Below are 15,902 nucleotides of genomic sequence, written 5' to 3' on the forward strand. Positions count from 1 at the left end.
AGAAATTTCTTTCTGTGTCTTACCCTCTTGCTTGAGGGTGTCAATAGTGGCCTTCTGGACAGCAGTCAGGTCGGCAGTCTTACCCATGATTGGGGTTTTGAGTGATGAACCAGGCTGGGAGTTTTGAAGGCCTCAGGAATCTTTTGCAGGTGTTTAGAGTTAACTCGTTGATTCAGATGATGAGGTTCATAGCTCATTTAGAGACCCTTTTAATGATATGCTAATTTTGTGAGATAGGAATTTTGGGTTTTCATGAGCTGTATGCCAAAATCATCCGTATTAAGACAATAAAAGACCTGAAATATTTCAGTTAGTGTGCAATGAATCTAAAATATATGAATGTAAAATTTTCATCATTACATTATGGAAAATAATGAACTTTATCACAATATGCTAATTTTTTGAGAAGGACCTGTACATGTCATGGTGGCTAAAACAAAAAGTACACACCTCTGTTAAAATTCCAGGTTTTTTAAACTAAAAGAATTGAAAGCATAATCAATCATTTCAAAACTTTTTCCACCTTAACTGTCATATATATCCTGTACAATTCAAGTGAAATACAAATCTGTTATGGGGGAAAAATATAAAAAATAAATGAAAATGCAACATGTTGCTTGCTTAATCGTGCATACCCTTCAACTAATACTTAGTTGAACAATTTTTAGATTTAGTTTCAGCCTTTGTTGTTAGGTCTCTTTCGTGCTCTTTATTTCAGACCACCTCTTTGATCAGTAGACAGCACCACCTACTGGTATTGGGGTAAGAAGAAAAAAATGCCTTTTTACAGCTTGTTGCATCTTTTGTCAAAAAATAAAGCCTTTGAATGTTGCCCTGAAATTCTGAGATAATAGTGATCTGTAGCTTGTAAAAATTGTTTATAAAGTTCCAGTAAAAAGTATTTTTAAGGCTCTTTATTATCAAGATAAGCACAAAACTGAACCTCCCTCCTTTAGCGGAGCCTTCACTCTGTCAAACCTTCTTGACTTTGGTAGATACATGCAAGGTTTCTTCCCTCTCTAGTGACAATAGACACAAAAAATTGTTTTAAATATCTATGTTTGCTTTATTTTCTCCCAAAGAGGTTTGATTTATTCCACCACAACAAACACTTAAAATACAAATGTAACGTTTGAGCTCATTACCATTGGAAAAAGGAAAATAAATACCAGTAAACTATTTGAAATATTACAGCTAGTGGAGTAATTAGTAAAATCAACAAAAAATATGTTTTTCTTATAGAAAAAAATCCACTTAAACCCTCAGCACCACTATAGGTGTATGTCTGTCTCCAAACTAAGTTTGCTTCACACTCTGGTTTATAATCTAACTGGTTATGACAAGACATAGTAATTGTGGCATTTATACTTGTATTAACATGTGGTAAGTAAAAAAAAAAGGATTCAGGTTCAGGATCTGTTAGAGACCCGTTAAACCAATGGTAAAATATGGACAAGGTGAGATTTAGTTTAACCTGTTCTGGGTTCTGTTATGACCTCTTCGATGGGTCGTTGATGCACTCTTGGAGTAATTTTGGTTGACCAGCTGCTAAGATCTACCTCGGTTTTCTCCATTTGTGGATAATGGCTCTCACAAGGGTTTGGAATGTACAAAAATATTATGATAGCATTCTTTGTGTAACCTACAACTACTTAAGGCATGAATTTACGTGGGAAATGTATCACACTGGTGGATTTCTTTTCGTCACTGTAATAAAGCCTAACAATATAACAATAAACCACGGGTTTCCCATCCTAAAGAGACTAAACTGTGTCATGGTAAGGTAATTGCAAGCACATTGCAAAAAGCACATGTTTAGAGTGGGTCTACCCCATCACAAAGAAGTTTTATTTAAAAGAAGATTAGGTTCCTTGCCAGCTTGATCATTTTTTGTGACTAATAATAATCTGGTTCACAGTCCCCCAAGTGTAGCTGTAGCACACCTTGGGTGCGCTGAACTCAGTTGGCATGGCATGGACATCCTTTTTAGCTGGTTTATCATCATAATAATGGTTGGTCAGGTCTTGGAAGCTGTGTGGGTGAACACTGAAGGGCCAGAATCCATACAGAGGCACATTGTTACAAAGTTCCAGTGCCAGACTTGTCATCATAATGCCAGTGCTGAGACGTACTGCCTTCATGCCCTGAGAGTCCCAGAAGAGGGCCAGACTTTCAAGGTACTGTGGGTTGAGGAAGACAGGCCGAATAGGGCTTTGAAAGTCCTCAACGGTGTAGAAAGCCCGCAGAGACACAAGGGTGTTCACACCATAGGAGAAGGCGGGAAGAAGCAGCGTAGAGTCACCGTAGCTACATAGCTTCTCCATTAATGGACGCCGACGTTCCATTAGAGACCCATACTTATGAATATAAAGCACACATGAAGAGACTTGGCTATATATAACTTTTAGGGTACAAATAACCTCTTAGATTATTTTACTTACTTACTTATCTAAGAGGATCTTCGGGTTTACAGTCACAAGGTTCGTCTTGCTACCCACATGTTTCTCATATCCGTTTGAAACAGGAGGTAGGTTGCACCTTAGATGCAAAATAAACACAGATGCTGTTAGATGGAGTTTTTATAGCTAAGTCTTATCTTCACTGGACAGCTTTCTCACTTGATGACAAACTCAGCTGAATCAATCATTTTTCCACATTTGCTGTTTGTCAGGATTCCACCGTTTCCAACAACAGCACAAGTGGACCTTGCTTTATTTGAGAAAGGATCCCCCTGGAATCAAAGTTCAAAGAATTAATCATTATTTGCCAGTTTTTGGCTACTTTCTTGCTTTGTGAGTGGTCTGATATATTTGTTCATCTTTTCCATTTTCAGATTTGTTTTTGTTATTGACTTCTGGACTTTAAGTTTGGTTTTGACTGGGCTCTGTGCTTCTTTGATGCTTTCTTGTGCATAGTTGTAGTTTCATAGATCCATTGCTTGCACACAGATTTTCAGCACTGGCAAAACCTTTTCCATGGGACCAATTCAAAACATTGTCTCTGTTGTCCTTGGGTCAGTGTGTTACAGATGTGGCTGTATCATTAGGGTCATTGTCCATCTGGACAGGGTCTTTTACATTTCCTCTGGGCTGGATGCACACATTTCGCACCAAAACACATTTATCCCTCAGACCCTGAACACGTTCCTTTCACAAACAATATGATGGCTGAACATTTAGATACTGTTTAGGCTTGCTTGTAATTGTCTGAAAACTTGAACCTTTGGCATGTTCAGGCATCTGGAAATTGTACCCAAGGATGAACCAGACTTGTGTATGTTCATAAATCTCATTTGAATATTTTGCCTCATTTATGTAGATCTTTCCATGACGTCACAGAAGAGAGCAGTGTGTTTGAGGAGTTAAATACATTAAAATACATTCAAAGGTGGGCCTGCGTTTAACTCAAATGTTGCGAATTAATTTTATCGGAAGCTGACTTAACAACGGCATCATGAGCTTGGCTTTCTCAAATTCTTTAAAGACATAGTAATTTTATGTATGTATGTAAATCTCTGACTTTGAAGGAATTAATTAAAGAATCACCCCCGAAAAATCTCTTACTCTTGTAATACTAGCATGTAGCAAATATAAATTATTTTGGAAATCTTAAGTACACTAAAAAGAGAAACAGCTTAGACTCCTTTTGTGTCTAACAGTGAGGAAAAAAGGGTATCAACTGTATATACAGATTACCTTTAATTGTTAATATTTAAGGCAAGTTTTCATATTTTTTTCTATTTTCTATAGGGTTGAACTGATGAAATTGAAATCTATGTCCGAGTTTCCTATAGTGTTCTTTATTAAAAGATCTATGGGAGTGTCTGAGGTTGATTTTATGTGGTAGTTAATAGCACTGTGTCCTCATAGTAAGTGGACCTATGATCTGAATACCAACTAGGACCATTTTGTATGGGGTTTGCCTATTTTTGTCTTTGCATATGTGTGATTTCTCTTGGAACTTCAGCTTCTCCTCACAGTACAAAGAAATAGATGTTAGATTAACTGGTATCTTTGAGGTGTGAGGGTGCAAATGCATGTGTGCCTCTGTGCTGCCCAGGGTGTACCTCAAACCACCTATCGCTGGAAATACAGACTGATAATGGTTTTAAAAAATCTAGACAAGGCTTTCATCAACATATATGTAGTTTTTATTTTAACAACATTTAAAAAACAGAAAAACTTACTTTTGGGAAGGTGTTGAAGATTTCTGGCTTCACTTGGAGGGTCCTCTTCTTTTCACCATCATAAACAAGCTTCAATCCCAGTGGAGTGTTTGTTTGGGTAATGATGGCCTTATCAAAGCCGTGGCATCGGCTGCTGAGCTGAAACCTGGGGAACCGCAAGTACTTTGTTGACACTCAATTTCAGTTAGCAAAGATGTTTCACTGAAAGATCAGGCATTGTAAAATTAGACAAACATATAATGATCTGTTATAAAGTAAATAAATCTGCCATTAATGAGCTCAGTGATGGACCGTACTCCTCCATCGACCAGCAAAGTTAAAGTATTGTTATTTGTCTCTTTTGGGAGAAATTTGCTTTGGACAGAGAAAAGGTAAAAGATCGATGTCCTTATTGAATTTTTGCATTTCGTTGAAAGGAATAATTGAAGCAGTCTTGGGTTTTTTTTTTAGGAAGAAATCTGTTATGCACTTAAACCATTCCATATCAGTCTATTTTTACTGAAAAGCTTACATTTGAAATATAATTCAGTTTACAAATTAGATTACAGGTTAGGACTTCAAATCAATCGAAAATAACTAAGTGAACTCCTGTTAGTAGATATTATCTATCATAATCACATAACTATTTCTTAAAGTAGAGTGAATTTGGTTATTAAAGCAGATAAAATTAGTGCCTGGTCAATATAGAACGTCTTGGGTCAGACGGCTCCCTGGCAAATGGAAATCACCAGAAATATGCACTTTTTTACTGATATACACTACCACTCAAATGTTTGGGGTCACCCAAAAATGTCAAATTTTTCCAAGAAAAGTCACATTTTATTAATCAAATAAGTTGCAAATGAATAGAAAACATATTCACGCCATTCTTTAGGTCAGAAACAAACTTTTGCACTTGAAATAATTTTGTCCTTCAAATTTTGTTTTCATTGAAGAATCTTCCATTTGCAGCAATTAAAGCTTTGCAGACCTTTGGCATTGTAGCTGTTAGTTTGTTAAGGTAACCGGAGGAAATTTCACTCCATGCTTCCTGAAGCACCTCCCACAAGTTGGATTGGCTTGATGGGCACTTATTACGCACCATACGGCCAAGCTGGTCCCAAAACAGCTCAGATAGTTTAGAACTATGCTTTGGGTTATTGTCTTGTGGACCAAAATTGGCTCCAGTAAAGCGCTGTCCACAGGATATGGCATGGCGCTGTAAAATGGAGTGATGGTCTTTCCTATTCAATATTCCCTTTCTCCTGTACAAATCTCCAACTTCATCCAGCAGTGTCAAGTACTCCTCCAGTATCTTCCCATTTTTTCTGCGTCTCACAAATGTTCTTCTTTGTGATCCAAACACCTCAGACTTAGAATTATCTGTCCATAACACCCTTTTTCAATCCACCTCTGTCCAGTCTTTGTGTTCTTTTGCCCATCCTAACCTTTTCATTCTGTTGGCTAGTCTCAGATATGGCTTTTTCGTTGCTACCACACCAAGTATACCAGCACCCTAAAGTCGCCTGTTTACAGTTGACTAGTGTTGTTTGCATAAAATTTTATTAGGCTGCCAATAGAGGACCTGTGAGGCATCTGTTTCTCAAAATAGAGTCCCTGATGTGCTTACTCACTGGCTCAGTTGTGCACCGGGGCCTAACACTTCTTGTCCTATTTGGGTTAGAGCCAGTTTGCGCTTTTCTTTGAAGCGAGTAGCACATACCGTTGTGTGAGGTCTTCAGTTTTTTGACAACTTTTCTCAGTTCCTCAAAACAAAATATGACTGATCAGTTTCAGTTGAAAGTTCCTGTTTTTTGGACATTTTAAGACTATCGTCAAATGCACAAATGTTGATGCTCCAGACACTCAACTAGCCAAATGAAGACCAATTTTTTGGCTTCTATAATCAGTAGAACAGTTTTCAGCTTTTTAAATGATCATTTTGCCTTTTACATTTTATACTTGGATTGGCTAACAGAATCTGCCACTGGAACACAGAAGTGATTGTTGCTGAAAAAGGGCCTCTGTACACCTATGTAAACATTACAGCAAAGATCCTGCTATATTGGACATTTACCTCTCTAGACTGTATTTCAAAATAATTCAGTGTTATTTTAATTGAAGAAAGTTCAGTGCTTTTTAATGAAAAATAAGGACATTTCAAGGTGATCCCAAACTTTTGAGCGGTACTGTAAAACCACACAGCTGTATTCAATATTACTAATTACGTGACTCATGAAGGGATTTTGTTCCACTGGATATTATTTAAGGGTTTCAGATTAACTGGAGCTAAACTTAAAACGCAAGCAGCGCTTTTTATTTACCTTTTGCTTGCAAATATTTTTTTTAAATAGAGTATGTATCCTTTCTTAGCAACATCACAATTAGGCAGCTCCTTTGCATTGGTCTTTAACATTAGATTCATTTGAATCACAGTGAAGTTTGTGATTGTAATGTGAAAAAACTTTAATGAAGTGTGGAAAAGTTAAAAGGTTGCAGACTCGGCTCTCAGATTTGTCTACATAAGACTGGAAATTTAATCAAGGCAAAGGAAATACCTAAAACCAACCAAAAAATTCAACAAAATAGGCTTTTACCTAAAATGTCGAAAATTGTCCTCTTGTTTTTTCCAGGTTTTGTAGGAGAATACAGATGATGTAAGTATATGGAGGCCATTGAACATACATAAAACGAAACAAGGCTCCAACAATTTGTTCTCACCCGCAGTTTTTGCAGGAATTAGTGGACCGAGGCACAATTTTCATTTTGGGCAGGTGTCTGCGAAACTTCATATATCTGATGAGATACCAACAAAAGTATCTGTATTATTGTTATTATTGTTTTTGTGTGATTGATTACTTAGCTTGACGTGCCGCTGTTGGTTGGGTTGTGTTTATATTTGCCGTGTTAACCCCTGTAAAGCACTTTGTGATACACTTGGCTGTATAAAGGTTGCTTAATTAATAAAGATTGATTAATTGAAGGTGGAAAAATAAAAAAGTACAAACTTAACACAAAGTATTTTTCTCAAGACTCAATATAAACTGTTTCTTAAGTAAGACATATCTTACGATCTATTTTAGGTCACAGAAAGAAAAACTTTATCAGTAAAAATGGATGCAGACAAAGTTAAAAAATTTATTTGTCATAGGTTCTTTTTTAAGCACCTTCTACCACTTTTGACAAACTGCAGCAATGTTCACAGCAAATAAAGCCAACTTACTTCTTGTCCAGCATGTACAACATAAGAGAGGTCAGCAGGCTCCCCAGAAAGAGGAGAGTGATCATGAAAGAGAAAAACTGCCCCATCATGCTTCTCCTTTGGCTCTTCTCACCCATCACCCCCTTCATGATCTGCCTCCTTCTCTGACTGTTTCACAAGCATTACTCGCCCTCTGCCTCCTGCCACGCCTGCTGTAATTTTCAGAGTGTTATCCACCCTTCCCCATGGGATGTTTGCTCCTTGTATGAACACATATTCAAATACTTCTGCTAGTATGTTGCCTCTTTCTGTCATTCCAGGTAGTTCTCCAGATCCAGACTTCTTTGCTACTTCTTTCTTGGAAGAGTTTGTCCGGACATTTTCTGTCGTTTGGTTGTTGCATGTGATTTGCATTTACATTTACATGTGTGAATGCTGCATAAAGCCACTGGTTTCAATGTCTATCACAATGCAGAAGGAAGACAAGGCCTCAAGCTTGTTTCTTTTTTTATCAATGGCAGAAAATGATAAAAACGACCTGAGTTCCCAGCACTGAATTAGTCCACAGTTTTTCTCTTGTCAAGGACTTGATGCAGTTTTTAACATCAATGAATGATGCGTTCTTCAGCTGCGATAAGCAGCAATCTCTCCAGATAAAATATTTATTAAAACAAAAATATATTTTGTGTTTTTTTGTTTTCATCAGCTGCTTGAGACTTCATTTGTGTTCATTGTGCAAATGGGGCCACCTTGTCACACGGGCAGTTAAAAGGGGTCACAGATGTTTAGACAGTATGAAGAAACTAGCAGATTATTAAGGCCTGGAAAAATTCAAGAGATGTAGTTCATGCAAAGGTTTTCAAAGTAAAGCATTCTGTGCTTTTAAGACTTCTACTGAGTATACTACAAGGTTTACTTATCAAGCCCACAATGATGGTTGAGTTTGTCAGTCTCCCCTGGCACCATTCCCTTAACCTCACCTTCTTAAACTGCACATAAACCACTCCCTGTCCATCACCACTCATAAAAGAGAGTTTTAAAATCATTGGGAAGTGCATTTCTAAAGAAACAGTTTTTGTTAAAAATCATCCTCACCAGTCTGCAAAGAGAAAAGAAACAGGGAAAGAACATGAGAATAACTGTTGATAGAGAGCTTTGCACAAATGTTCAAATTAAATATTCATTTTGTCAAGCTGAAACCCCCAAACCTCAAAGTATTTAAGTGGGATTCTTTGAAGGTTTTTAATTCTTTCACGATTAAATTCTGAAACGTGTGGTGTACATTTGTATTCAGCCCTTCAAAGGCAGTAGTTTGCAGAATCACCTTTCCATTGCAATGTAATAAAACATGTTACCTGAAAGCGTCTCTGTAGCTGTCTTTTATCTGTCCATCTATTTTTTGTACCCGTTTCTTCTATACAGGTTCGCAGGGAGCTGGTGCCTATCTCCAGTGGTCTACAGGCGAGAGGTTATTTACACCCTGGACATGTCCCTAGTCCATTACAGGGCAACACAGAGACACACAGGACAAACAACCTTGTACACAACCATTCATACCTAAGGGCAATTCAGAGAGACCAGTTAACCTAACAGTCATGTTTTTGGACTTAAGCAGGAAGCCAGAGTATGCATGAGAGAGAATCCATGCATGCATGGTGAGAACATGCAAACTCCACGCTGAACCCAGGACCTTCTTTCTGTGGGGCAACAGTGCTACAAACCGTGCAGCCCAGTCTTTTAAATAGCTTTAACTTAATGCCCATTGGAAGTACCACATAACTTCTATTGTGAACTCCTACATCCAAGCAATGGCATTTCTCTGGCTGTGCTGTTACAACCATGTTTATTGATTTTTGCCAAATGCCTCACATATGCCCAAGTAGCTAATAGAAAAAGGTGAAAACAATTCAGCAAGTGTATAACTGTAACATGTACATTTTGCATTTTCAGTCAGTCAGTCAGTCATTTTCTACCGCTTATTCCATAGTGGGTCGCAGGGGAGCTGGTGCCTATCTCCAGCAGTCTATGGGCGAGAGGCAGGGTACACCCTGGACAGATCGCCAGTCCATCGCCAGTTCTTCTATACAGGTTCGCAGGGAGCTGGTGCCTATCTCCAGTGGTCTACGGGCGAGAGGTTATTTACACCCTGGACATGTCCCTAGTCCATTACAGGGCAACACAGAGACACACAGGACAAACAACCTTGTACACAACCATTCATACCTAAGGGCGATTCAGAGAGACCAGTTAACCTAACAGTCATGTTTTTGGACTTAAGCAGGAAGCCAGAGTATGCATGAGAGAGAATCCATGCATGCATGGTGAGAACATGCAAACTCCACGCTGAACCCAGGACCTTCTTTCTGTGGGGCAACAGTGCTACAAACCGTGCAGATAAAATAGATATGGCTCCTTAATCATCATCGTGTAAGATAAAATAGATATGGCTCCTTATCCTGTCTCTTTTTTTCTTCTTTCTTCATAAAACTGCTGCTCCAAGTCATAAGATATCACTGCTTGGTCCATCTGTGGAACTGTCGTACCCTGCGTTGGCATTTTGGCAAAAGCGATCTCTCCTCTCTCACTTTGGTTACTTCTCAGAGGGCCTTCACATATCTAGCCGGTGAGATTGTTTGCTTAACCACATGCCACACCGGTGCATGGCGCTGACCTCCATCCATATGAAGTCTTGCTCTTCTGATCTGGGAGTCTTCATCATCCATGTCTTCCAGCACCAACCTCTTATAATGTCTCTGAGCTGTTCCTTGTTTGACTGAGGGATGTGCTGTTACATGGCTCAACCATAATATTTTGGCCTCATCACTTTCAGTAGCATTGGTAATCATCGGCCACACATCTTTGATGTAATCTTAATTTCTTTCTTCTGGTCTTTTCTCTGTAACTAAGGTCTTGATCTTTTTGTACTCACGGAAAACATCGGTTTCTGGACTGGATGCATTTTTCCTATGGGCTTGCTTGTGGAATGCAGTGCTGGCGGCTGTGAAGGTTCTTCCTCTTCTTCCTCAGCTGACAGCTCATCAACCTTCTCTTGTGCATACTTGCATCCCGCTTTCTTTAGTCTTCTTAACATCACATCATGCACAACACCTACATAAGCGGTCCTGAATTAGCTGGTCAGGGGTTGAGAAGTTGCTAGGGTGTGGTAGGATGGCATCATTAAGATGTTGGCCCATTCCCCGACTGTTGCCTTTACCTTGAGTTCGACTTTGTCTTCCAGGCAGCCCATACAGCCGGGATGTGGTAGTCTCTCTGTCCAGCTTTTGGTATGCATGCTATAATAATATAATAATAATTATTGCATGGATTACACCAAAAGATGAGAATTTCCATTCATTTAACTGTGAGCAGTTAATGAGTGCTGCATGGATTACATGGAAAGATCTCACCTCATTTTGACACTGTGGAAATGGATGTTGCATTCAAACAGTGGATGCATAAATCTGTTTGCAATGAAAAAGCAAACAAAAGAACATATGGATATCTTCTTTTCTGCGTAAATAAACAGTATTGTCAACAGTTTTGGCAGGTTTGAGGTCATGTTACAGCATCTCAATGGGATTTAAGTCCAGACTTTAACTAGGTAAATGCATTGCCTTCATTTTCTTTGGACCATTTCCTTCTTGCATAACCCAAGCTTGAGCTTATTGTCACAAACAGATGGCCAGATATTCTCCTTCAGGATTTTCTGGCTGAGAGCAGATGTCATGGTGTCTATAATTAAGGCAAGTGGTCCAGATCCAGAAACAATAAATTAGTGCCAGACCAATGCACTTCTCTGAGATGGTGGACCGGTTTAAATGTAACCAGAGGCACAACTTCCAAAATGTTTTGAAAGGTGTGCTTATGTTCTGTATGGTCAGCAGTGGTCGTATTTAGCGCCTGATTATGCGCCACACATTTTCAATAGGAAACAGGTCTGGACTGCAGGCAGGCCAGTCTAATACCCGCACTCTTTTAATGTGAAGCCACACTGTTGTAACTTGTAGAAAGTTGCTTGGCATTGTCTTCCAGAAATAAGATTTTTTAGAACGTGTTTTCTTAAGCCATTCGTTGATCATCATGAATCTCTCATCTCCACCCCAAACTGTCAATAGAGGTCCACTGAACAACACCTGGATTTTGAGACCTTGGATTTTGTTCAGTAACTGAATAAAATCCTCTTTCGAAATTTCAGATTTTTGCTTCATAACATCAAGTGTTCCTGTGTGAACAATGAGGTTTTTCACCGTTGGATGGTCTTCCATGTTCATTAATATTTTGTTTTTGCTTTTGACAAAACTAAGTACTTTGATATTTTTCTTGCTGCAAAAATGTTTAATCTCATTCACAGCTCCATCACCTACCATGTTCTTCTTTGTGATCCAAACACCTCAGACTTAGAATTATCTGTCCATAACACCCTTTTTCAATCCACCTCTGTCCAGTCTTTGTGTTCTTTTGCCCATCCTAACCTTTTCATTCTGTTGGCTAGTCTCAGATATGGCTTTTTCGTTGCTACCACACCAAGTATACCAGCACCACTAAAGTCGCCTGTTTACAGTTGACTAGTGTTGTTTGCATAAAATTTTATTAGGCTACCAATAGAGGACCTGTGAGGCATCTGTTTCTCAAAATAGAGTCCCTGATGTGCTTACTCACTGGCTCAGTTGTGCACTAACACTTCTTGTCCTATTTGGGTTAGAGCCAGTTTGCGCTTTTCTTTGAAGCGAGTAGCACATACCGTTGTGTGAGGTCTTCAGTTTTTTGACAACGTTTCCTCAGTTCCTCAAAACAAAATATGACTGATCAGTTTCAGTTGAAAGTTCCTGTTTTTTGGACATTTTAAGACTATCGTCAAATGCACAAATGTTGATGCTCCAGATACTCAACTAGTCAAATGAAGACCAATTTTTTGGCTTCTATAATCAGTAGAAGAGTTTTCAGCTTTTTAAATGATCAATTTGCCTTTTACATTATATACTTGGATTGGCTAACAGAATCTGCCACTGGAACACAGAAGTGATTGTTGCTGAAAAAGGGCCTCTGTACACCTATGTAAACATTACAGCAAAGATCCTGCTATATTGGACATTTACCTCTCTAGACTGTATTTCAAAATAATTCAGTGTTATTTTAATTGAAGAAAGTTCAGTGCTTTTAATGAAAAATAAGGACATTTCAAGGTGATCCCAAACTTTTGAGCGGTACTGTAAAACCACACAGCTGTATTCAATATTACTAATTACGTGACTCATGAAGGGATTTTGTTCCACTGGATATTATTTAAGGGTTTCAGATTAACTGGAGCTAAACTTAAAACGCAAGCAGCGCTTTTTATTTACCTTTTGCTTGCAAATATTTTTTTTAAATAGAGTATGTATCCTTTCTCAGCAACATCACAATTAGGCAGCTCCTTTGCATTGGTCTTTAACATTAGATGCATTTGAATCACAGTGAAGTTTGTGATTGTAATGTGAAAAAACTTTAATGAAGTGTGGAAAAGTTAAAAGGTTGCAGACTCGGCTCTCAGATTCATCTACATAAGACTGGACATTGAATCAAGGCAAAGGAAATACCTAAAACCAACCAAAAAATTCAACAAAATAGGCTTTTACCTAAAATGTCGAAAATTGTCCTCTTGTTTTTTCCAGGTTTTGTAGGAGATCTCTATGGCTTTCTTTATACTCTCTCTGCAACAAATAAATGAATACAGATGATGTAAGTATATGGAGGCCATTGAACATACATAAAACAAAACAAGGCTCCAACAATTTGTTCTCACCCGCAGTTTTTGCAGGAATTAGTGGATTTTGTTCAGTAACTGAATAAAATCCTCTTTCGAAATTTCAGATTTTTGCTTCATAACATCAAGTGTTCCTGTGTGAACAATGAGGTTTTTCACCGTTGGATGGTCTTCCATGTTCATTAATATTTTGTTTTTGCTTTTGACAAAACTAAGTACTTTGATGTTTTTCTCGCTGCAAAAATGTTTAATCTCATTCACAGCTCCATCACCTACCATGTTCTTCTTTGTGATCCAAACACCTCAGACTTAGAATTATCTGTCCATAACACCCTTTTTCAATCCACCTCTGTCCAGTCTTTGTGTTCTTTTGCCCATCCTAACCTTTTCATTCTGTTGGCTAGTCTCAGATATGGCTTTTTCGTTGCTACCACACCAAGTATACCAGCACCACTAAAGTCGCCTGTTTACAGTTGACTAGTGTTGTTTGCATAAAATTTTATTAGGCTACCAATAGAGGACCTGTGAGGCATCTGTTTCTCAAAATAGAGTCCCTGATGTGCTTACTCACTGGCTCAGTTGTGCACTAACACTTCTTGTCCTATTTGGGTTAGAGCCAGTTTGCGCTTTTCTTTGAAGCGAGTAGCACATACCGTTGTGTGAGGTCTTCAGTTTTTTGACAACGTTTCCTCAGTTCCTCAAAACAAAATATGACTGATCAGTTTCAGTTGAAAGTTCCTGTTTTTTGGACATTTTAAGACTATCGTCAAATGCACAAATGTTGATGCTCCAGATACTCAACTAGTCAAATGAAGACCAATTTTTTGGCTTCTATAATCAGTAGAAGAGTTTTCAGCTTTTTAAATGATCAATTTGCCTTTTACATTATATACTTGGATTGGCTAACAGAATCTGCCACTGGAACACAGAAGTGATTGTTGCTGAAAAAGGGCCTCTGTACACCTATGTAAACATTACAGCAAAGATCCTGCTATATTGGACATTTACCTCTCTAGACTGTATTTCAAAATAATTCAGTGTTATTTTAATTGAAGAAAGTTCAGTGCTTTTTAATGAAAAATAAGGACATTTCAAGGTGATCCCAAACTTTTGAGCGGTACTGTAAAACCACACAGCTGTATTCAATATTACTAATTACGTGACTCATGAAGGGATTTTGTTCCACTGGATATTATTTAAGGGTTTCAGATTAACTGGAGCTAAACTTAAAACGCAAGCAGCGCTTTTTATTTACCTTTTGCTTGCAAATATTTTTTTTAAATAGAGTATGTATCCTTTCTCAGCAACATCACAATTAGGCAGCTCCTTTGCATTGGTCTTTAACATTAGATGCATTTGAATCACAGTGAAGTTTGTGATTGTAATGTGAAAAAACTTTAATGAAGTGTGGAAAAGTTAAAAGGTTGCAGACTCGGCTCTCAGATTCATCTACATAAGACTGGACATTGAATCAAGGCAAAGGAAATACCTAAAACCAACCAAAAAATTCAACAAAATAGGCTTTTACCTAAAATGTCGAAAATTGTCCTCTTGTTTTTTCCAGGTTTTGTAGGAGATCTCTATGGCTTTCTTTATACTCTCTCTGCAACAAATAAATGAATACAGATGATGTAAGTATATGGAGGCCATTGAACATACATAAAACAAAACAAGGCTCCAACAATTTGTTCTCACCCGCAGTTTTTGCAGGAATTAGTGGATTTTGTTCAGTAACTGAATAAAATCCTCTTTCGAAATTTCAGATTTTTGCTTCATAACATCAAGTGTTCCTGTGTGAACAATGAGGTTTTTCACCGTTGGATGGTCTTCCATGTTCATTAATATTTTGTTTTTGCTTTTGACAAAACTAAGTACTTTGATATTTTTCTTGCTGCAAAAATGTTTAATCTCATTCACAGCTCCATCACCTACTATTAAGGTTTGTGGCCTGGTCTTTCTGAAGACGTTTAGGAGAAAACTGTTCATAGGACAATCTGTTCTCACTGGTGACAGATGAGCTTTCCTTCGTCTTACAGAAGTGGAGCAAACCTGTTTTCTAGTTGAATTCCTGTGTTTTCAGTTGGTTTGCTCCTATTGTTTGTTGTGAAAGCAGTCCACTGTTGTTTTCTCCTATTTGCTGGGGTTGAAGAGACGTTTCTCTGTATTGGCAGCCAAGCCGTTTCTTCCTGTTAGCTGTCTTCCCACAGTGAAGGAAGGGATTTGTCCTTTGACTTTGCGACAAGCAAGTTCCAGGGAGGACTGCTGGTTTACTCTTATATACTGCAATATTCTGTCGTGGTGGTACTGGTTAGTTGTCTTTCAGTCTTAACACTGTTTAGAATCATTGGTAGGGTTTACCCCACATCCACTTCAAGCTGAAGAATTAACATTTCCATCACTGTTATTTTCTGGAGAAGTTTGCCCCAGTCATCTGTGGAAAAAGAAGGCATTGTGTACTGATTAGCTTGTGCTGCAATGAAAAGTGCAGCTGTTTCTAATGTTGTCTGGTCCTTCTTTCAAAAATGATTAGAATAAAATAAATTTTTGAGTGAATCCTTGATTGAAGTTAAAGTAATTATTTATATCAGATAATCACAAAAAAAATTTTTTTAAATAACTGTTAGTCCAGAAGTACAGGGAATTGATACCGGACTGTGTAATCATAACCAAATATTTGTATAAAGTAGAAGATGCGCAGAAACTGCAGGATGACAGAACATGAGGATGCAGAACCGCCACCTTAACGTGGTGGAGGGGTTTGAGTGGTCGAATAATCCTAGAGGCTATGTTGT

The 15,902-nt window shown here is 38.1% G+C and overlaps 1 pseudogene; it reads right to left on the reverse strand.

Moving 5' to 3' along the window:
* Positions 1-1,896: 1,896 nt before the first annotated feature.
* Positions 1,897-14,834, reverse strand: LOC124864174 (annotated as a pseudogene).
* Positions 14,835-15,902: the final 1,068 nt, after the last annotated feature.

This window comes from Girardinichthys multiradiatus, chromosome Y (assembly GCF_021462225.1).
Source record: "Girardinichthys multiradiatus isolate DD_20200921_A chromosome Y, DD_fGirMul_XY1, whole genome shotgun sequence".
Taxonomy (NCBI): Eukaryota; Metazoa; Chordata; class Actinopteri; order Cyprinodontiformes; family Goodeidae; genus Girardinichthys; species Girardinichthys multiradiatus.